We start from the raw sequence: 25237 nt of genomic DNA on the forward strand, positions 1-25237 counted from the left end.
TCTATCATGAAATACTTTTAAAATAATATTATAAACATTGTTTAAGAGTTCCTGTACTTTGTTCTAGCCTATTAAATATCTACACAGTTAAATAATCATTGTTATCTAGTTGTAGTAAAATTAATTTCTGTGCCTACCTGAATAGATTGTTAACAATTTAATATACAAGATGTTAATTATACTTCAATTATAGTCATACTCAATTTAAGTTTAATTATACTTTTTAATTTAAGAATCTTGTGCGATTTGTAACCTCACAACTATTTTATTGATCGCACATTCATATCATAACTATCCATTACTGTTATAATATCTCTTTATTATTTTATGTATAATACTCTGTAAAGGTTGATGAGTCCTCAACTGGGCGGGTGGTCTGTGCCGAGGGTCCTGCTCATGAATGGGGAAGATGACGACACTTTAAATTTAAACCATTGTTTAGAATTGTATAATATACAACAAATTAGTAATTTTTTTCTTAATCAGGAATGTTATGACAGCCTAAAAATATTTCATTGTAATATCCGGAGTTATTGTAAAAATTTTAATGAACTTTTAGTATATCTGAATGATATTCCACACTTGGACATAGTTGTTCTGACTGAATGTTGGTTGAGAGAGGGTGAGGAGGGGGAGGTTTTGGAGGGGTTTGACATTGTACTGACGAACAAACAACGTAACAGAAATGACGGTGTTATCATTTACTTCAACAAACGTTTATCAGCTACTACCTCACAAGTAACACTTGGGGACGTTTACGGCATTAACTTAGAATTTAATTACTGCAACAAAACCTTTTACATACTTGCCCTATATCGTACCTTTGACAGTGACTTGGAATTTTTCTTATCTGAACTAGAAAATTATTGTAATCGCTTAGATAAGAGCAAGATGGGAATAATTCTAGGTGACATCAACATCGATTTACTTAAAAATACTCCAACATGTGACAGATACTTAAACTGCTTACTGGGATCGGGATTTGTCCAATGTATAGATAAACCAACTAGAGTTACTAATAACTGCTCGTCATGTCTGGATCACATATTTTTACGTTACTATGACATGAACAATGTACAATCAGCTGTGCTCCAGACTGGCGTGAGTGACCACTACAGTACTGGCCTGACTATCACTGCCACTGCCACATCGCCTCACAATGACAACCCTACTGACGAATTCACTACACAATACTACACTGATAAGCATCTGCTCGGCCGTAATCTCGCTCACTTGAGCTGGGAACCTGTTTTGAGTTGCCAGGATATCACAACATGCGCTAAAAAATTTGAAAATACAATATCTCATCTTATTAAAGCTTCGTCAAAACCTGTAATTAACTATTCCACACGCTCAAAAAAATTAAAACCTTGGATTACATCCGATTTGGTCAAATTAATTCGCATTAGAGACAAAGTAAGTAAAAAATTAAAAAAACAACCTTTTAATCATGATCTCTATCAATCTTTTCGTACATTAAGACACAATTTAAGCAAATCTCTTAAACAATCTAAAAAGCAATATTACAGAACTAAACTTGAAAATTATCAAAACAATCCCAAAATGTTCTGGTCTATCGTAAATGAGCTCGCAGGTAAAATTAAGAAGAGAGATTCCTTTCCGATCCAAAAAATGTTACCAGATACTCCGTATATAGCTCACGGTTTGTGTAAAAAAGTAGCTAATGATTTTAATTCCTTTTTCTCCGCGGTTGGACACAGTCTGGCTAGTGCCATCGACTCGAGTGGGGACCCAGTTTTGAGTGATGCGGATTACAGACAGAACACCGTGTTCACATTGACCACTGTTACTGAACTTGATGTAATACGGCACGTGACTGGACTGCGTGGGGGATCCGCCCCCGGACGTGATGGTGTCTCGGCTGACGTGTTAAAGGACAATGTTTATGTCTTCTCTAAGCCCCTTCAGCATTTAATAAATCTAAGTATTTCTTCCGGTATTTTCCCGGATATCTTTAAAATCGCTAAGGTCATTCCACTGCATAAAGGAGATAGCTTCTTAGATAAAAATAATTTCCGCCCCATCAGCCTTTTGAGTGTATTCTCCAAGATCCTTGAGCGTATAATTAAAGAACAATTAGTTGCCTATCTTTCTAACAACCAAATCTTGTGTGAGTGTCAGTATGGGTTCAGAAAGGATAGGAACATTTCTGATGCTCTTTTTGATGTCAACAGACAAATCAATGATGCTATATCTAAGAACCTGCGCATTATTTTAATATTTCTTGATTTGAGGAAGGCCTTTGATAGCATTGATAGAAATAGGTTGCTCCTTAAATTGGAGGCCACTGGAGTTCGGGGTAATGCACTTTCATGGTTCTCGACCTACCTCACAAGTAGGCTGCAGACCGTGTCTGTCTGTGGGACCGAGAGTGACGCGCTTCCGGTGGACTACGGGGTGGTTCAGGGCAGTACGCTGGGCCCAATTCTGTTTTTGATTTATATTAACAATATCTCTAAATTGAACTTAAATGGCAATCCTGTTTTATTTGCAGATGATAGCTTAATTTTAATAAAAGGTAGCGACTGGGTTGATGCCCGTTCTAACGCTCTACATGACCTCATGGTTTTAAAAAAATGGTTTGACCAAAATATCCTTTCATTAAATACATCAAAGACTAAGTTTATGCCCATCTCTCTCCGGGAGACCACAGACTATGCCCTCGGCGACCTCGTGGTACATAATTGTGGCAGTTACAACAATGAACTTTGTTCTTGTGAAACTATTGAAAATGTATCGTCTTATAAATATTTGGGTGTATTCTTTGATAAGCGCTTAAAATGGTCTGTACATGTTGAATATGTAAAAAAGAGAGCAAGGAAATATATATTTGCGTTTAAACAATTAAGTGAAATTTTAAATGAAAAAGAAATTAAACTTGCTTATTTCGCCTATGCCCAATCGTTGTTCTCGTTTGGAATAATAGCCTGGGGTGGAGCGTATAAAACTCTTTTGCAACCTCTGCAAGTGGTTCAGAAGGCAATCTTAAAAGCCGGTTTCAAAAAATCTAGGAGATATCCTACTGACACTTTATATCAAGAAACTGCCATTCTATCAATTCGAAAAATATTCATTAAAACACTCCTCGTTCATATTTATAAACATTTTTATACAATTTTCTCTACAACTTCGCATTCTCATAGCACACGATACTCACGGAATATTGGTGTCTCATCTATGCAAATCAGTAAATCCTTCTCATCTACAAATTCTCTTTATATATCCCATATTCTGTATAGAAATATCTGTAAATACTTTCCTGACAACCAAATATTCAACTCACCGTCGATATATACATGCAAGAAACGCTCGAATGAATGGCTGTATGCTATCAGCGCAGAAGAGGCCGAGGCAATTATCACGGCTGACTACAGACGGACCTGACTTTTGACCCTGCCTCCCTCCTCTTAAATGCCACTTCAACAGCACTGATGCCTCTATGGTTTTTTCCTATTTTATACATTTATTTTTTATTTCATAACATTTCGGCAAGAAATCTGCTAGTAATAGGTTAGGTTGTTCTGCGTGTTGACCTTTTTATCTTGAAAATACACCATTCCTTAATTGTTTTTCATCTCAGTAAATCTTTTCTTTAAACTATTGGTAGTATGTACGCTGATAAATTTCAATACCGTAATATGTAAATACGGTTTTTTGGCGCGCGCGCGCGCGCGTGTGTGTGTGTGTGTTGTGAGTGTGTGTTTTGTGTTGATGTTATATGATAATTAATCACCCGATTCAATTCGTCCACAATCTCCAGGAAAGCAACTCGAGCCTACGCACAGGCTTTCTGCCCATGTAGGCTCATTTCCTAGGCCACTTTAATTTGATGAGTGTAATATTTTCATGTTTAATGTTTTTTAAGTACACATTTAAATATTATAGTAACAAGATAATATAGATTTGATAGTAAATGTGCTAGCATGTAAATATTTTTGGGAAATAAATTATGATTTGATTTGATCTTCAAATGGCGCGATAAGCGCATAGTTAGCCTTATATCAACATACCACAATATTGAAATGAAAACTTGTAGAAGTAGGTCAAATGTTGAAATGCTGAAACCTACAGTAGTTACAGATTACAACAGCAATATGGGTGGTGTTGATGTAAGGGATCAAATGTTGGAAAATTACCTTATGGAAAGAAAGCGTAACATAAAATGGTATGTCAAAGTTTTCAAACGACTGCTAAATGTAACCATATTGAACTGCTATATTATATGGAAGGCAAAAAATCCAAAAATAGACCATCTTACATTTAGGCTAGGCCTTATAAAAGAGATTATTGAACAATTCCAAGGAGGTTTAGAAAGACCCAGCTATGGTAGACCATCAATTGAGCCATCACCTGCTCGACTAGTAGAACGGCACTTTATTGACCGAATACCACCTTCTGGTAAGAAGGCAAAACCACAAAAACGATGTGTAGTTTGTTCCAAACATGGCCAAAGAAGGGAAACAGTTTTCTGGTGCCCAGATTGCGAAGCAGGTCTCTGTGTGGGGGAATGTTTCAAGGCATACCACACGAAAATCAACTTTTGAGGTAAAAATACTATTTTTCTTGTTGTAAATACATATAAATGTCATAAAACTGTATTGTTTTATCATTTTCAGGTTATGTTTGTCTAAAAATAAAAATATAATGATCTATGTGTGTTTTTATTTACATGCACAGCTTAAAACATATCGGAGTAGCAAAATTTAAGAAAACTGCAGAAAAACTCACGCAGTAAGGGGGTATAGGTGCACACAAAAAAAACGCGTCGAAGGGTTAAAAAGAATGTAATTTCTCAGGAAACACGAGGCAAAGATGTGCCCAAAGAAAAAAAGGTTTCTTTTAAAATCTCAAATTTCATGCAGTTTTCCCATTCACATGAAAATCCTGGTATAGTAAAAGCAAAAGACTTCATTGATGGTGTAACTGAACACACTTTTGATATAAAAAACACAAACCGTAATAGGTTGAACCTGCCTACACAAAAAGCTTATCAAGAGGATTGTGTACCAATAAACAAGAAAAAAATGGATGACCTTGAAAAATTAAAGCCTTATTTACCTGACGATGAACAAATAAAGATGTTCTACGACAAAATATTCTCATGGAAAACTGTCAATAAAGGAGATGTTGAGATAGATTGAGAAAATATTGCTTAAAACTCCAGAACTTTGTTTTATATATTAACATGAAACATAATTATATGTTAGATTTACTAATGTAAAATTATAATAAACATTTTTAGCTGTTTTAAACTGACTTTATTTTCCTCCATATCAAAATCAAGTGTCTCTATTTTCCTTTAAAACCCTATAAGTCATTGTTTTTGCTTCATTTTCTTTTAAAAGCCCATAAGTCAAAAAATTATTTTTAATATTTCTATGAACTTAAATACTTATAACAGGTAAAATTTGTAAATTCACAATTCTAATAGTGAATTCTATAATTAGATTGTGGTTTTTTATTATTTGGTGCAAAATTACCAATCTGAGAGTGATTTTTTACATTTACCAAAAGTAGGTTTTTTTGACTTAAAGGGTTTCTCAAATGACCAATTCAATTAAAAAAAATGATAAGAAGGAAATAGCCAGGCGTTTACTATTTGGTGAAACCATGAGAAAAACACTTAAAGACACATACTCAAGCTCCACGACCAAAGAGAAAGCTCTGCTTAAATCAAAGATTTCACCAAATTTTGAAATTATGAAGAAGTATCGTCTACTTACACAGCTGAACTATGTGAAGCCAAGTCTCTTCAACAAGAGTCGCCATCACTTGACCAACAACGGTTACTTGCGAACCAGAATGACTAAACTTACATATGCCGTACAAACTGATGTCAAACATTTCTTTGAACAAGATGATAACAGCAAGATCTGTCCTGGGAAGAAAGATTGCATTACAAGAAAGAAAATAAAGAAACAAAAGCGTTTCTTATTAGACTCTATCAAGAACTTGCATTGCAAATTTTGCGAGAATTCCTCCTATAAGCTTTGCTACAGCACTTTCTGCAAACTGAGGCCATTCTGGGTCGTAGAACCACACGTTGATGACCGGAACACTGTTGCCTGCAAGATACATGCCAACATAGAATATCTGGCCACTGCCCTTCACAAAGCAGGTATTGTTGACAAAGCAACTCCGAAAGGCATAGCTGAGAATATTTGCTGTGACAGTGGGAACATATCTTGCCTTCGAAGACAGTGCAATGCTTGCAAAGATCTTACAATTCCCTACTTTATAAATGATAACAAAGAAATTACTTACAGTAAATTGATTACAGTGAGCTCCCTGGTTAATGGAAAGAGTGTTAAAAATGTCACCAAAACAACTGTTACAGCAACTTCACATGAGGTAGTTAATTCTTTTGAAAAAGATTTTCATGCTTACATGTTCCACGAGTCGATTATGATTCACCAGTTCCGAAAAATAAAAGAGTTGAAGGTTAGGCTTGGTGAAAATGAAGTGCTCATTCACTGCGACTTCAGTGAAAATTATAATATGAAATATGCAAATGAAATTCAATCCTTCCACTTCGGTGGAAGCCGAAAGCAGTACACACTTCACACAGTAGAAATTTATTATCGAAAAAACATCTACAGTGAAACCACCTCTCAGTCATTTTGCACTTTATCAGAATATAATGAGCACGGTCCTGTCGCTGTGTGGGCACATCTACAACATGTTTTTGAATACATCAAAAAAGAACTGCCCACAGTCAATGTGCTCCACTTCCTATCTGATTGTCCTGCAACACAATACAGGAATAGAACTCTGTTCTATCTTTTTTCGAGGGCCATGCGAGATTGCTTTGAAAACCTTAAATTTGCTACGTGGAACTACGGAGCTCCTGGGCACGGGAAAGGTGCCCCAGATGGAATTGGGGGGTGTCTGAAAAGGACAGCCGACAGGGTAGTGGCACTTGTTAATGACATCAGTGATTTTAGAACCTTCGTTGAAGTTTTACAAACTCACACAAGAAGAGTGCGCCTCGCTATCGTTGAGGAAGATGATGTGACAACTTTGGCCACGATGATCCCCACCAAAGTACCTCCTTATGTGGGATCAATGAAAGTTCATCAGGTGGTTTTTTCCGCTTCATATCCAGACATTCTTAAGATGAACTCGTTGAGCTGCTTCTCTTGTTATGACTGTGAGAAGTACATTCTCGGTATACACCAACTCCCTTCAGAAGCAGACTCAGAGCCATCATCGCTTCCAATTCTTGACGATGTAACAATGGCAGAAGATGACCCTGATGGTACCCAAGCTGTGATTATCGATGAGGCAACCCTTACACCTGGCGTCTTCCTGTTGGTAAAATTTTCTTCAATGGGAAAGAATCCAAGTACCAACTTGTGGTATTCCTATGTGTGCTGCATCGAAAGAATTGAAACTGACGGAAAATACGAGGTTTAAGCTTTTCAAAGCAGTGGCTCAAACCGTGAATTTGTAATCATTGAAAATGATGTGAGCCATGTGTCAAAAAACGACATTCTTGAGGTTCTGCCAAGCCCATCCATGTTAGTTAAAAGACGAAAAATCGTTCAAATCTTCAATAAGCCAATAAACATTAAAGAAAAACTTTAGTTCCTTCAGTGAGTTGTTGTAACTTTCCGATGGCTATAATATGCTAACAATCTATTTTTATCTTACATATAATTATTTAATTTAGTATATACTTACTTTCATATAAATACAAGACATTAATGAGAATTTATAGCATTTTCCTCTCAACTGTGGTTGTGTTTCTCTCAACCGTGTGGCCATTTCTCTCCACTGTGGAAATTATTCTCTCTACTGTGTGTTGAAATTTAAAAAAAAATTAATATCTTATAAATGAGTGGTGATTTGTGCTTCCTGTTTCACTGACATCTTACGCAAGGTACCTTAAACCAAATTAGTGAAAAAATTCTGTTTTATTTTATAGTTTATAAATTGGAATTTTCAACTCTGAAATTTGCTACTTAGTGGAGAATGACCCATTACACATTTTTGCTAAAAAACAAATACAATAGGCAATTTAGTACAATTTTTACAGAGTATTAGTTATAGAAACCACGCATGTGGTAATCAAAATGATCTCACAACATTTCTTGACAACTGCTTCACAAGAGCTTTGTCACTTAAACATAGTTAAGGAAAGGTTTATTCGGGTTTAAATATGTGTTCTTCAATAATAGATGATTGTTCTACTAATAGAGGTAATAGTAATTCTACATTACATGTTTTTGCTAAAGGTGCCAACACAGTAGGCAATTTAGTACAAATTGTTCTTCAATTATAGAATGATTGTTCTACTAATAGAGGTAATAGTAATTCTACATTACATGTTTTTGCTAAAGGTGCCAACACAGTAGGCAATTTAGTACAAATAATTGTTCTTCAATTATAGAATGATTGTTCTACTAATAGAGGTAATGGTAATTCTACATTATATGTTTTTGCTAAAGGTGCCAACACAGTAGGCAATTTAGTAGAAATTTTACAATGTATTAGATATAGAAACCACGCATGAGGTAATCAAAATGATCTCACAACATTTCATGACAACTGCTTCACAAGAGCTTTGTCAGTTAAACATAGTTAAGGAAAGGTTTATTCGGGTTTAAATACGTATTCTTCAATTATAGAATGAATGTTCTACTAATAGAGGTAATAGTAATTCTACATTATGTTTTTGCTAAAGGTGCCAACACAGTAGGCAATTTAGCAGAGATATAACACTTTATTAGATATAGAAACCACGCATGAGGTAATCAAAATGATCTCACAACATTTCATGACAACTGCTTCACAAGAGCTTTGTCAGTTAAACATAGTTAAGGAAAGGTTTATTCGGGTTTAAATACGTGTTCTTCAATTATAGAATGAATGTTCTACTAATAGAGGTAATAGTAATTCTACATTATGTTTTTGCTAAAGGTGCCAACACAGTAGGCAATTTAGCAGAGATATAACACTTTATTAGATCTAGAAACCACACATGAGGTAATCAAAATGATCTCACAACATTACATGACAACTGCTTCACAAGAGCTTTGTCACTTAATAGTTAATGAAAGGTTTATTCGTATTTAAATACGTGTTCATCAATTATAGAATGAATGTTCTACTAATAGAGGTAATAGTAATTCTACATTATGTTTTTGTCTAAAGGTGCCAACACAGTAGGCAATTTAGTACAAATTTTACAATGTGTTAGATATAGAAACCACGCATGTGGTAATCAAAATGATCTCACAACATTTCATGACAACTGCTTCACAAGAGCTTTGTCACTTAAACATAGTATGGAAAGGTTTATTCGGGTTTAAATACGTGTTCTTCAATTATGGAATGAATGTTCTACTAATAGAGGTAATGGTAATTCTACATTACATGTTTTTGCTAAAGGCGCCAACACAGTAGGCAATTTAGCAGAGATATAACACTTTATTAGATCTAGAAACCACACATGAGGTAATCAAAATGATCTCACAACATTACATGACAACTGCTTCACAAGAGCTTTGTCACTTAAACATAGTTAAGGAAAGGTTTATTTGGGTTTAAATACGTGTTCTTCAATTATAGAATGAATGTTCTACTAATAGAGGTAATAGTAATTCTACATTATGTTTTTGCTAAAGGTGCCAACACAGTAGGCAATTTAGCAGAGATATAACACTTTATTAGATCTAGAAACCACACATGAGGTAATCAAAATGATCTCACAACATTACATGACAACTGCTTCACAAGAGCTTTGTCACTTAACATAGTTAATGACTAGTTTATTTGAGCTGAAATATGTGATCATCTATTACACAATGATCTAGTAATACAGATAGTAATAGTACAGTTAATTCTTTTGGAAAAAATGGCAACAGTGGCCAAATTAGAACAAATTTTGCATACATTACCTCTAAATTTCATAAAGTTAATCAAACGATTTTACATAATATTCCACAATTATAGTACAGTATTATCACTTAGGGTTAGTTGAATTATAATGTCTAAGAGTTGAAATTTTATTTACTTCTCAACAATACAAAGTCTAATAAATAATGGTATTAGTAGCTTCATATTAATTTTGTGCCAAAATGGTAATACAGTGTCCAAATTATAAGGTAATGAAATACTTCTAATAATGGACAACAGCGTTGTCCCTTCGCGGTGGTTGAATAACACTTTATAATAGCTGAAGGTTATTTTAATCTTAAACAATAAAACATTTATTAATTCAATTAGTAGCAGTGGTCTTATATCAGTCGTAAAAACTGCAATACGTTAGGCAATTTAGAATAATCACACAACAAATTACTTTTAAACTTAAGAGATAATCAATATTACACTCTGGTAACATGGCACAGTTGTCATTACATGATTTAGTAATAGTTTTACATTACATGATTTTGCTAAAAATTCCAACAGTTCAAATTATGTTGAAATTTTATAATACATTATTGTAGGGGTAGTGTCATATTGCTGTAACTTACAAACAAGTAAAAACTCAAACTAAATTAAATGATTCTATAGATGAATAACACTTACATACCAATTACAACAATTGTGGGAAAGGGTGTGTAGTGGTCCAACCTATTAAACATGACAAAACACTAATATAATTCAGGACTTCTACTAAAAGCAAGTAAACTGACTGATCTGGTCAACCCTATGTGGATGTTCACAACAAAGATGCTGAGGAATAAGTTCATGAGCCAATAACAGGTCCTTAGGCTTAGTTTACTGTCAAAGCTGACTCAGAATACCGTATGGATAGTTTTGGTGAGGCTGAGGTATTTTTTGCTTTTCCACTTGCCAAAAATACTTTAACAGTGGTACTATTTCCTTCTTCCAATAAGAGAAATGGCTGAGCGTATAAGAACAGGTCAATTTCCTTCAATCACATGGTAGTTTGGTAACCTTCAATCACATGGTAGTTTTTCCATAACTTGGCAAAAGGTGTCTTTCCTGTATCCATCATGAAAATCCTCTAGCCGGAAACCACACTGAAGACATTGCACTAATATGTCGTATCAAATATATGAAGAATTTTGCAGCTCCTCCCTCTACAGAACAAACACAAAACAATTTGTTATTTTTATAACAATTCAAACAAGAAATTTGTTAAAAGCTTAATCATATTTTCAAATCTGAAAACACAAATCACACACAATTGAAGACTGCACAAACTGAGCACCTTAGATTAACCCTCTAAGTGGCAAGCGACGTCTTAGAAGTCGCTTCACGTTGCCGCTTATTGCTAGGCAACCGATAATTATTTTTACGCCTAGTTTGCACAGTTGCGTTCACCACTAAATTTCAAATACATTTCATATAGTATCATCAACATCACGACGAAATAATCAATGGTACTAACTGGTAATAATCCGGTACTTTGGGATTATACTGACCACACCCAGACATGAATCGTTATTTGACATTTTGCTTCTACTGATTACTAGATTAGCGTAAAACAATATTTCGTCAATATAAAACAGGAATTGTCTTATCCCAAACCCCTCCCCATCCTCAGACAGAGGTCAAAGTCGAGCGGTCTAGTAGATAACGTGATTGCAGAGTCGCGTCGCTTTGTTGTACTTCCGTGTTTTACCTCTACATTTCTCCAAACACTAAAATTCAACAAAAACAAACATTACCAAACTAAAACTAAACTCTTTATTGAAAAAACACTCAAAACTTGTTTTTATTCTTGATCACATTCCGCCACCCAAAATGGTGCAGCCCCGCGCTGATGTCAACAAAAGAAAAACATCCCTCGAGATAGTACCTATCAGTAAAATATTAAATTCTAGAGGGGCTGATCAGAAATATAAATTGAATTGTAATGGAAAGGCAATTATGTACCGTGTAAATCATGTGATGCCGCTCGGCCTGCCGTAATCGGGATTCTCGAGAAAGATAAGATAACAGAGACAACAATACCGATTACAATAGCTGGAAATGCTTGTAAGTTTTTAATTTTGTAATTAAAGAGTTGTTTTTTCGTTCTATCATGTTTGTTTCTATAAATTTATATTTTTGTGTTCTTCATACTGGTGTGGTCGGTATAATCCCAAAGTATCAATAATCCTAAGTTTTCTCCCGCGGTCTGTTTATTTTATTGAGGGAAAGGGAGGAAAAGGCAAGCAACTTCTAGCGATTCTGACTAGAAAAAGTGTTTTTTCTAGATTCAGTTTTTCCCATATAACTTTTACAGTGTTGTAAATAGAAAAAATATTATTGAAGGTTTTTTGTTTAGAATTAGATTGTGAATAAAGGTTGCATTTAACATAATCTCCTAGGAATGACATTTTTAAAGTTACAGAACGTAAAAATGAAAAGTTTGGTGGAGAAAAAAACGTTTTTTTGAACATTTGTGTGGATATCATAAAAAAAGGTTAAGGTATGAAAAGAATTACTATACTATGTTATTCTGTAGTTTATTGCGAAAAAATGTATATATAACAAGCATTGCTCATATTAGAATTTGCATTTTATTTTTAAATTATAAGATAGTCCTGCTTGACTCTGAAAAATAGCCTGCCATTCCAGCAACATATTACCGCCACTTAGAGGGTTAAAGATAACTAAATTACTGAACACATTAGTAACATTAAATTATATTCTTTGTAAATAATTTATAAATTTCCTAACAACCGGACAATCATTAATGTCTAACAACTAATACCTTTCCCAAAAGTCAGTTCATTGTAAATCTTAGGTGCAAAGTACGAGAATTTGTTTTTTACCCAAATTCACATCTAAATAAGACATTTGACATATTATAGCATTATTATGTTTGGTGAAACATCCAAGGATGTTTTTGTTGAATGGGGAGTACCTCAAGGATCTGTTTTGGGACCACTCTTATTTTTAATTAGCATTAATGATTTGCCAAACTCATTAAACACAAAATCATTTTTATATGCTGATGATACTACATTCCTAAATACTCCCAATAATGTTAATGAACTTAATTTACTATCTCAATCCACTATAACAGATGCTGCTTCTTGGTTCAGGACAAATGGATTTTTGCTCAATAAAAATAAAACTCAAAAGATGTTATTTACGTTAAGAACTACGGACAGCAATAATATTGACAAGGATAGGGCTTCCAGGACTAAAGTTTTAGGAATCTCCATTGATAATAAGTTAAGTTGGCAGGCTCATATAGATTATATATCCTCAAAATTATCAAGAGTTATATATCTTTTAAAACAATTAATAAGTTGTGTACAAAGTCACTATCTGAAAACAGCTTATTATGCTTATTTTCACTATCTGAAAACAGCTTATTATGCTTATTTTCAATCAGTTTTTCGATATGGTTTAATTTCATTTGGCAACTGTTCTAGGATCGATGAAATTTTAATTCTTCAAAAAAAAAAAGCAATTAGAGTAATAGCAAAATCAGAAACAAAACCTCACTGTAGACCTTTGTTCACTCAATTAGAAGTGCAAACAATCATAAACTTATATATATTTGATTTGATTACATTCATTTTGAAGAATCATGACTTGTTAAAATTTACAAATGAAATTCATGACCACAATACTTGTAACAAGAATAAGGCAGTAACTGAGTATCAGAGACTAAGCAAATCTTTATCTAGTCACATTGTATTGTCTCTTAAAGTGTACAATAAGGTTATTCACCTTATAAATAAAATTTCAGTGAAGATATTTAAACACAAATTTTATAAGTGGTTACTTAACAATCCCTTTTATTCTATAAATGAATTTTTTTTAATGTCTGTGATCAATTTTTAAACTAAGAATTTATTTTTATACTGTGCAACTGTACTTAATTATTCATTAACGTTTTATAATAAGTGTTTGTCTAATTTTATTAATAAATAAATTTATGTTTTGTTTATGTATGTATAACTTATATTGTTTTTATTGTTATTTTGATCTCTAGTTTTCATAGAGATTAAGTTGTTAAGATTTTATTAAGTAATACATTTTTTAACTGTTTTTTATTTATTGACTTATTTGCTGTAACTTTAAATATCCTTATATTATTTATTTAAGTAGGTTAGTGACGTGGCAATACTGCTCAATATAAATAACTTTGTCAATGCTTTTGTAAGCCTGAACGACAATAAAACATATTCTTATTCTTTGTAATGCTTTTATGTGATTTGTTTATAATCTGTTTTAAAATTCTAGTTTTCTAATTAGACTATGTGTTATATGTATTCAGTACAAGTTTTCCAAATACCAAAAGTTTCAAAAGTTTTTCCTTTCTTGAATAGCCTATACATTAATGCAAACTTGGTCCAATGTGCCATATACAAATTCATGTTTGTAAAAGATGTTTAAAGCCATAAATAATACAAAATACAGTTGTTAAATTAAATACAGTTGCTTAACATGAATAGTTTTGGAATCTCAACTCTTTGAACTGAAAAAGTCTAAATCTAAAAATAACTACAAATACACTAGAACACAATGGAATATTTTCGTATATTGAATTAGAAAATATAAGCAAAGTTTTGAAAAGTCATAATTTAACCCTAGAACTGGCGATAGTGTTATTCTGTACTGGTGGCTGTATTTCAACAGCCACGCAGATGTACTTTATAATGTATCCTACTTCATAACTGTTTGTCCAAATGTAAATCAAATTAGATGTCAGTCTATTCACAAATATTTGAAAAATATAATAACCAATAATTTATTGTTAGTTTCTAAAATATTTTAATACATTTTATTTAATAAATTATTGATTTTATATAAATCATCTTTTTCAACAAAATTTAAAAAAATGGTTTCTTTGAATTGTTTATGTAAATATTCCATTGTGAAACTGCTTAGCAATAAGGTTTTGCATTAAAACTAAACACAAGGGTTTTCATTTGTTTGAAACACATGCAGTTATTGTTTTAGTTTGAAAATAGGTTGATCTCTAAAGAAATAATATATGTCATGGCTAAACATAATCTTATGATGCATTTATACATATGTAAGTATGATGGTTAAAACAAAACAAAACATAAAATACTACAAAAAATTTGATTCCTTCCTTATTTACATATGTACAATACATACAAAGTTTCATCTTTTACTCAGAGTCACTAGATTCCACCTGCGTCTGCGGTCTGGCATAGTGTTTGAGCAGACGGTAGGACTTAAGGTGATCTCCACAATAACATCCAGGACAACAGAAACTGACGTACATGGGTATGAAAGTTTTTGTATGGTTATATTTGTGTACTGCTTCATGTTATATATATTATCTGCTCCCGATAGTTATCTGAGTGTTCTGTGATCAGAGCAGCTTATTCCAGCAGCAACAACCGTCCCATGCAGTAGCCTTCACTGCCTCATGGACACGGTCAATGGCAGCCATTACTCTATCGCGGTGGGTTAACTCTAATAATGTCAATTGGTTTTGAAAGCAGTGTCTTCGTGTGGAATACTTCAGCAGTTAAAATATTATGAAATTAATATAATCCTTTTTAACTAGTCATTGCGGCCTTTTCAAAGTGAATATATGAGTTAAACATGTAATCATGTTATTTTTAAATAGAGAAATAATATTTATAAGCTATTGGAAGTTACTAAATGGCTTGTAAATAGATTGTATACGTATGAAATTAGGAATAAACTGTAATATTAGTTTTGCTTATTAATTACACTATTAAATGGGTTTTTTACACTATTTATTTGTTTTTAGACAGTTTGAATAAATTGTTTGCATTATTTTCTAACTATCCACACAGGTAACGAGATTTGCATTATTAACCTATTTGCAATCCTCTTGAACAAAGCAATACAAGGTTAAAGGGGGTAAAATGACAAATAATGAATTTTATAAATTTAAAAATGGAACTACTTGTCCTGGTTAGGAGAATTTACAATGTTCTGCTTCACTAAGTTGCGTTTCCTAGCTAATAGTTATGAAGGTATTCACGATCAGGCCCTTAGAATCTGTCTTTTAGTGATTTAGTGACAGGTGCCAACTCGAAGGATGATTTTTCGTAGCCCACGCTGATGGCTGGAGGCACTTCTGTCAGCCCGATATGAAATTTTATTCTCAGTCTAAATTAACATGTTTTATTTGGATCAATTCCCTTGATTTCAGCATTACTGTTATTCTATGTATCCAAAGATGGCACAACATCTTACGTCAGCTGCAACTAATAGGTTGACTGAAAGTCACAAGACAATGTGATGTCCAGCACAGAAGTAGAACTAGGATATATTAAATCTCTGAGTGAGTAAAAGTTCTATAATGTTATGTCCTACAACTTCTTTATTTGTCATTGTCATCATTTGAAACCTCATACCTACTATTTTGTTCAGCAGGACGATAGCAATAGGTCAATAACGTGAATTTCGTCTTCAGCCACTCCAGCAGTTAAATTCACATTTAACTTAGAATTTTATATTTATTGACTGGTTCGAGAGCTGCTTTTTGTTTGTTTCCATCAGTATGAGACAGCAATGATGGATGGAGTCATTACTGTTATCCCATGAACTACAAGTGTCCTTTACGAAATTAGAACAAAGTTTCAGCCTTTCCGAAATTTAAATGTTAGTGTATTTTCGTTTAAAAAAAATATATGAAGTGGTTAAAGTAGAGGTATCAGTGAGATTAACAGACGGAGTAACCATTCAAAATTCATATGTTACTAACGTATTCTGCACATCTTCCCGAACAAAAATATATTATGTAGTTTTAAGGGGTGGAAATCACAAATCACTTTGTATTATAATAATTTAAATGTAAATTTCAATTTGTGGTTATATTTGTAAACTGTGCTTCATGTTATCTATGATTTTCAGTACTATCTGCTCCTGATAGCTTATCTCAGTGTTCTATAGTCAGAACTGCTTAGTTAGACATCATCAACTGGACCATGCAGTAACCCCCATCACTGCATCTTCGATAACAATGATGTCTATTACCTAATCACTGAGTGTTAACTCTTGATTAGTTTTGAAAGTTATTAAAGAGTTTCTTTACGGATTACGTGAGCAGTTAAAATATTAAGGCATTTAATTATTCCTTTATTAGTTGGTTGGCATGTTTTTTCAAAGTGAGATTATGGGTTCATTGTGTAATCATGTGTCATTTTTAAAATCACGAAACACTATTTCTATTTGATCGAAAGTTACCAGATGGTAAGTATGTTTGGCTTATAACTTATTTTGTTTTTTACACTGTTTATTGGTTTGCTGGAAGTTTGATTAAATGTTTTGCACTATTTTCAAGTTTATTTTTATCCACACTAGAAACGAAATTCCTATTATTATAGTCCTACTGAAGAAAACAAACTAGCCTAAGGCTTTAGGGTATGAAAATTATAAATAATAAATTTCAGTACAGTTAAAGTGGAACTACTTTTGTTGCAAGTAGTAGGAAGTTATGGTTGGATGAATTTACATTATAATATGTGTGTTTTTTCAAGTCACGTTTCCTAGGCCTTTACAGCAGTAACAGCCAGAGGCATTCATGATCTGACCATATAGAAATTGATTTATTACTAATAAATAATATCTATCTTAAGAGATGTTTATTGTATGTTGCCATCAACTTAGCCCATGCTAATAGCCGGAGGCACTTGCTCAAGCTGATATGGACTTCTATTCTAAGAAGGTTTAATACATCCACAAAAACATCTTTTATTTGGGCCAATTTCCCTTGATTTCAGCATTAATATTTTATGTGTCCAAAGATAGCGTAACGAACTCCAGATGTCAGCAGTAATTAATAAGAGATCGACGGCTGCAGGCCACCATCACAGTAGAATCATATTTATGATTATCTAAACTAAAAAAACAAAAATGTTGATATAAATTATGTTATATAAAAACTAGCTATGTTCTGTTAACTATAAAATGTAACAAACAAAACAGTTTTAACACTTCTTTACTTTTTACTGTTTTCAATGCATCTATTGTGGTGGTGGCCTCTTATTATACTGCAGCCAAGGGCGACTTATGATAACAAGGCCACATGACGCCCACAGAAAACAAAATATTACTCCACGTAAGACAAAAAATTCTACTTTTAATATTCTATAACTTCGCTACTTTTCATTTCCGCCCAATAAAACCTTATAGGCTATTGCTTTGTTCAGGAAGATGATAGCAACATTTTAATACCGTGAACATTTTCCACTCCAGGCTAACAAAATTACCAAAGTAGACAGCTAACTTAAAAACAAATTAAGCATTAAAACAAATTACAGAAAAATACTACAAAACTGTTATTAAAGGGGATCATGTTAGCCCCCAAGGCTCTGAGTGACTGCCTCCAAATAGTAAGGGTCAGATAGTAAAATGTACTTGTATATTTACTATTTAGCTTAGAAACATATTTACATATTAGCAAAATTGGGAAATGTGCTAACTCAAAGTCTGTAGATTAACGATAATCATTACTGAGTACTAACCTAGTTTTTTTATATAAAACTAAATGTCGTTAATGTTTACTTACCACGTGGTTCCTAACAAGCCTATCTTTCGGTTGGCTTTGATCAATTGTTGTTAATAAATAATAATTTTCTTTACTTGTAATATATCCAGAAGATGTCAAATAATACATAATGTATCGTTATTACTTAATAGTACACAAACTAAAAAATATCTTCCACTTTACAACCTGTTCATGGCCGTTTAACCACTGTGAATTAGATTAGTGTATGTATGACGTCGACGACTCTTGGACATCAAACATCGATGCTTTGCAATTAAATTCGATGTTCGATGTTTTTCTTTCGAGGTCTGGAAACTGATGTTTTTTTATCAATGTACATGTTCTTTTTTCCATATAAAAATAATATTTTTGAAATTTCTTTCCTCTATAATAATATTGTAACCTAATGTAAAGCAATCTATAATGTTCTTGGACCGATGAACAGTTTTTCCCGCTTTTATCAAATAAGTTATTTAAATTAGCGGCAATACACATTTTTACAACATGTTTCTTGATGACTGAAATAGAGAGAACCGTAGAGTATTAACAACAACAAAACTTATAATAATGTGTTCTAGATGAAATAACACAATTTGTTAATATAATCGGATGTTAAAACAAGAATATATGATCAAGTAACTTCCATAAATAAATTAAATAATGAAATAGTATGACTTATACAAATATAAAGAAAAATATTAATATGTGTAATGCTTTATTTTTTCTGTTCATTAATTTACCCAAAACATCCTTCAAGATTCATGCCAATATAATTTACAAATAAACTAAAGAGGGATGGTCCGAGAGGGGGACCTGACGACACTTCAATCTCACTTGACAAGGCAGATAGATATTTTACTTGGAGAGTACGGCCTATAAGATAACTGTGAAGCCAGGTTAACAAATCCCCAGGTAGCCCAAGAGCTTTTATTTTTCTGTCCAAGTGGGCATGACTGATTTTATCGAATGCCTTTGAAAACCCTAATTAAATGCAGTCCAGTTTAGTCCCATTTTAAAAGCATCCGGAATATTACTCGTAAAAACAACTTAGTTGGGGACATCGATCTCCACTTTCGGAAACCATGTTGTGGAGTTATGACATTTTTAAAGCAAGTTCATTAAGAACAAAAATTCCGAAGACCTTAGCTATACTAGACTGTATAACAACAGGCCTATACGTTTTTGCTGATGAATTGTCGTCCGACTTAAGTATATGTATGAGGAATCCAGCTTTCAACTTTGATTGAAAGACTCCTTTAGCAAGCAGGTAATTAAAATAAATGAACAAATGAGATGCTAACGTCTCACTGCAAAGAGCAGTTGCAGGAATCCCATCTGGACCGGGGCACTCCGAGATATATGTACATAGATTTGAAATTCGTTTCAAAAGATGTAGATATGTAGATGAGGATATGTGATTGGTCTCTTCAAATGTGTACACGGGCTTGGTGAGAGGCTATTCTTATAAACAGAAAAAATAAGCCCTAAAAAAGCTCAGCTGCCGCTTGAGGTTCCTCAGAAAGTTTATCCTCAAGCATAAGACTCATTAGACTACCAGATCACCAGACTTCGACTTAGAGACCCCAAAACTTTTATAGGCTATGCTTGGACTGTCATCCGTTTCGGCAAGATAATTTTGGTGATTAACTCTGGCTAATCTTTTACAGTAATGCCGGACATTGCTGAATCTAGCATAGGCAGCTGCTATAAAAAGCTTTATTAAGAGAGTTCTTATAATCCTTGTGAGGTAGCCTATATTCTTTTGGACGATGAGTTCTTCCAGTTATTTTGAAAAACATTTAGGAAACAGATCCGGTTCATCTTTCTTCTGGGAATAATTCGTAATAAAGTTTTTGCAGAATTCAATAAAGATATCTTCTATATTGTCTAAATGAGAAAAAGATTAGTATGGTTGTCTTTACACCCAGTTGAATACTTCTGGTAAGTTGCATTTCCAGAGATTATAAATTCAATTCTGGGTCTTTCTAGTAATCGGAAGGCTAGAAGGTAGTTAAAAACTATCAGGATGAGCGTTTTCCTGATGCAACGAATTATCTTCACAGTTGATAACTTCAATGCCAAGTTTTGACTAGAATACTAAATCAAGGACAACGCGTCTGGTATTTCAAATATTGTTAATTTGTTTCATTTTCAAGAATTGTGTAGCCTCCAGTAAGAGACACGCATCAGAAGAAGGAGTACATGCGATATTGCTCCATTTAGCAAAGGGAAGGTCCGAGTCACTAGCTATGTGAGATCATGCTTTCCAGTTGACAAGTATGCCTCTTCAGATGCATTCCAGAAGCTAGAATATAGCCGAGGAGGTAAACAAACTGCAACAATCAGTAAATTTAATTCTAGAATTTTTGTTGATACGAATACTTGCTCCATGTTGGTAACAGAGATCATGATTTTAGAGGCAAGGAAATCCTTATAAACAGCAATTATGACTCCACCTCCTGATTGTTTAATGCTAGTTGGTAATGAACAGTCACATCTAAATAACATAAAGTTATGCATCCCCAATTCGGTAGTAAGAATGTTTTATTCAAGGTTAGTTTCGGTAAACACCAGTACTTTAGGCGAGCATAGGCGATTGACTAATTATTTTATCATACACACTATCGTACAATTTTCGAGTCTGTTGACATTTTTGTAATGGATTGAAATTGGTGCAGATGTGTTGCAGTTTAATAGTTTTCTGTAAGCTGTTTGATAATAGCCAAGAAACCGTTACGTAATTGTAATGTGTATACTATTTCTCCCCTTCCTTCCCTTCTTCCAGCTCATTTTTAAGGTTAGAAATATACAGCCTTTCTTTAGCGGTTCTAACTAATATTACCAAATGAGTTATGTACATCCTTCGCAGCACCTCCAGAAAAGTACTCAAAAATGTGCAGAGCTTCATAATCATTGTAAAGCTACTATCAGTGGTCCAGCTGAGCCTTGCTTCTGTTTTCTTACTCGAAACACTCTCTCGTCTTTGTGCTCCAGATTAGCAGACTCTTCACAAAAGCAGTAATGAGTTTTTCATAAATTCCTTGTTATTTGTATTGGAATCAACATTAGTGCTACAACTCTCCGATACATTATTAACCATTATGTTACGGACCCGCATTTAACGATCATTAATCTCCAATAATGTTTCCTGGTGTTAAAATGTTACTAAGAAGAGTGTTTCCTCAAATTTCCTTATACATTTTATCCCATTTCTCTATAACATACTTTACTTGAGCTTCGAGTTCCTACATTTTGTAAAACAATGTATGTAAATCAATCTTTGTCATTGATTCCAGAGGCAACTGTGGTAATTTTATCTTTCCTAGGTTGACTGTGTAATAGTCCGTACAGGGAACCAATAGGGGTTTTATCGTTCTTAGAATAATCGTTAATACACACTCTTTTCTATTACAGAACCACTTCTTCTTCCTTAATGCAGAAGGTTTTTCTTAATTCATATCTGTCAAATTTGACACAATCAGGGTGAAACCATATTTTGCAATTAGCATCGCATATTATACCATTTTCCTAAAAAAAACATATTTGACGCAAGTAGGACAAACATAACTCTGGGGTTTAGTTTTGGAGTGGCAATTTCTAGAATTGAGTTTGTTATTCAGGTCACAAGACATATACAGGGTGTTCAATAAAAGTGTTTCTACACAAAAATTAAACAAAACCGTTTATATGAAGGTATCACCTAAAACCTTTAGCGTTCCGTCTATCTGTCTATATGTGCTTTTTATAACAGAAATTATATATTTTAAACCAGATAAGATAAAATTATGAAACTTGATAATTGTAGTAACCAATAATAGACCTTTTTGAAAATAAAAGATTACAAAAAAATCCTCTCACGCTTTTGAAAATGGGTTCTGTTTAAACTTTTTAAGTCAAATAACAAAAATACCGTTATAGCTATAAAAATGCATGAAATACTAACTATTAAGCCATTTTAATACAACTTGCAACGGTACCTTTTTCAAAGACATCCGTCAACGCGTAAGCGAGCAGGAACACTTTAAATGTATGCTTGCATATGCCAGGAGCAACAAAAATTTTATCTGTTGGTAATCATTAGTTGTTTTAAATGGGTTATACATATTTTACAAGATACCAACTGTTTTAAATTTTTGACAGTTCCAACTGTTCTTTTTCCAACTAAATCCGTCAACACATAAGTGAGGACGGTCACTTCAAAGATATTATATTTGCAGAAGCCGGAAGCATTTTCGTTGGATAAAGTACCTTTGGAATTGACTGATATTTGCCCCGAGACTGATCTTGCTTGAATGGGAGCAGACCTGACTAGTGCCCCCTCCCATCTACACTTGCTAGTACGGTTTCTGAGTATATTCCGTTATCATCTGTTGTGTCAGTTGTGTTCATACCGTTGAGTTGTTCATGTCTACACATTAATCGTTGTTGCCCCTAACATATTCACATCAAATTAATCTTTCACACATAATTAAATTTACTCTTTATTTTCCTTACTTTTTTTTATTAAATTTAAACAAGCTATGCCTACGTACAGGCTATGCTACCCATGTAGGCATTCCTTATAATATAAGTTGTTAATAATTTTAATTTGTAATAGTTGTGTCTTATTTTAAATATCTGTTGTTTCCTTTTCTTTGTATTCATTGGGTAATGAAAGAATACATTTGATTTGTCTTGAGTAATCAAAACAATAATTTTGGAGTGGAACAAATTGACACATGAAAGACTCACTGACAAAGATGAAAATAATTGCGTGTAACCAGAGTCCAATGGAATCTCAATCTAGGTGAGTGGAAGTATAGCTAGACCACTATTCACAGCAAACCACTTGGTCATCCATCTTCTTCAAAAAAAGCCTACATCTAAATCAAAAGCTGACATTTCGGTTTAATTGAGACGAGAGGTTTCTGAATAATGATTGTGTAGCACTAGCCCAGCTGTTTTTGGTTAGATAATTTGCACCAATTTTTTATATTACCAACGATGGGAGCATCGATGTAAGTATATTATACTTGGAAGATCGGTTGCTAAACTAAAAATGTTGGATGTTTAGCTAGTTGACGGCGGTGTCCGGATCCTGCAGCAATTCCGTCAATTTTGTGTGTCTCAAGTGCATCAGAGAACATTTCTGCACATGCAGCCTATTAGTTACTCAGACAAAACTACTGGTGGCACTTTTGTACAACAATATTGGTGTTCTCAACCACAGTAGGCTATAACACCCAAAGCAAACACTTTCTGCTCAATCAGTTGTTCTTGTTCTAATTGAGGTTTCGAACTACAGAATTGTTGATTGGGCTAAAGTTTGCTACCCAATTAGTTGCCACACAGGTGGCACAAATTATATTACTACTTGTATACAGCTAATAGCGGCATAATAGTAAACGTGAAGGGTATTTTACTACAAAAAAAAAGAGAGATTAAAAGAAGATTAACTAATAAAAATTTAACTGAGTAATAAGAATTAATGAGGTAACAATTTATAAGTAAAAACCCGTAACAGCAAGTGAATCTCTCACGAGCTAGTCATTAGTATGGCAGATTAGTGCATCACTTCAAGATGCAATACCTCCTAAGTGAAAAATCATTAGGGGCGAATCGAACTCACTAACCTGTAGTGAAACATAATAGAACGAATCGATTGTTCAGAAAAACGAGCGAATGACTAGTTTTTTCCACGATTGTTCCTAGGTCCTAACACCAAGCGTTCCAGCAGTTTTCAGACTAGAAAATATTTACAGACGTAGGATTATTATTTTTAAGAATAAAAAAATACCAAAATGATGTTTTGAGACAACATTTTATTAATTCAGTACAAGTTATTAAACACGTTAAACTGTTTTATTAAAAGTTTTAATCAAAGTCGAGTACAATTGATTACTTGACCACGTGACTAAACAAAGCTCCGCCATTGGCTGAGAGGAGAGCTGAGTGTGAATTAGTGATGGGAGAATCGAATACTTTAAAGAATCGAATACAGTGAATTCGAATTCACCCCTGTATTCGAATATGTATTCGAATACTTTTGCTCAGCTGAGCGTTTCTAACAGACAGGTCTGGACCTGTCTTGTCTTACAGGACTTGTTTGTCACGAATTCATCACTGTATTCGAATATGTATTCGAATACTTTGGCTTTTGGTGCCTCGTATAAACAAGTCATACCCATGATATACGAACTTCAGAAGAAATATCTTTATTTACCTGCTACTTCAGTTCCGTCTGAAAGACTATTTTCCACAGCAGGTCCTGTTACTAATTACCGTAGAAATAGACTGAAGCCAGAAAACCTCAATAATATTTTGTTTTTACACAACTATATAAAATAAATATTCATATTTGTTTTTATTGCTTAGAACTGTAACTCAGTTATAATATATCATATCATATTATATATATATAATATATATATATATATATATATATATATATATATATATATATATATATATAATATAATATGTATTTTTAAATTTAATAATCATACAATTAATTATACTTTTTTTAAAGTATTAAAATTTGTAATTATTTTTTTCAAATTATGAATCTCCCCTAAATTATTCATTTCAAAGTCTCCATATATGTATTCATTTTAAACCTCATATGAATACGAATACAGCTCTTGGATATTTTATTTGAATACTATTTGTCAGAATAAACGAATACTCCAGGTTTGAATGCAATTCTTCCAGTGAAATTGTATTCATTTCAAAAGTATTCGAATCCATTTTGATGTATTCGAATACGTGAATACTCTGGCTGTATTCGAATACTATTCGATTCTGTATTCGATTCTCCCA

General features: G+C 33.2%; 1 long non-coding RNA gene across 1 annotated transcript; it reads right to left on the reverse strand.

The window, feature by feature from the left end:
* Positions 1-8962: 8962 nt before the first annotated feature.
* LOC124358074 lies at positions 8963-18677 on the reverse strand. Its single transcript, XR_006922039.1, has 2 exons — positions 18461-18677; positions 8963-11072 (listed from the first exon to the last, which is right to left on the reverse strand). It is a non-coding gene; the product is annotated as an uncharacterized LOC124358074 (long non-coding RNA).
* Positions 18678-25237: the final 6560 nt, after the last annotated feature.

This window comes from Homalodisca vitripennis, chromosome 3 (genome assembly GCF_021130785.1).
Source record: "Homalodisca vitripennis isolate AUS2020 chromosome 3, UT_GWSS_2.1, whole genome shotgun sequence".
NCBI classification, from domain to species: domain Eukaryota; kingdom Metazoa; phylum Arthropoda; class Insecta; order Hemiptera; family Cicadellidae; genus Homalodisca; species Homalodisca vitripennis.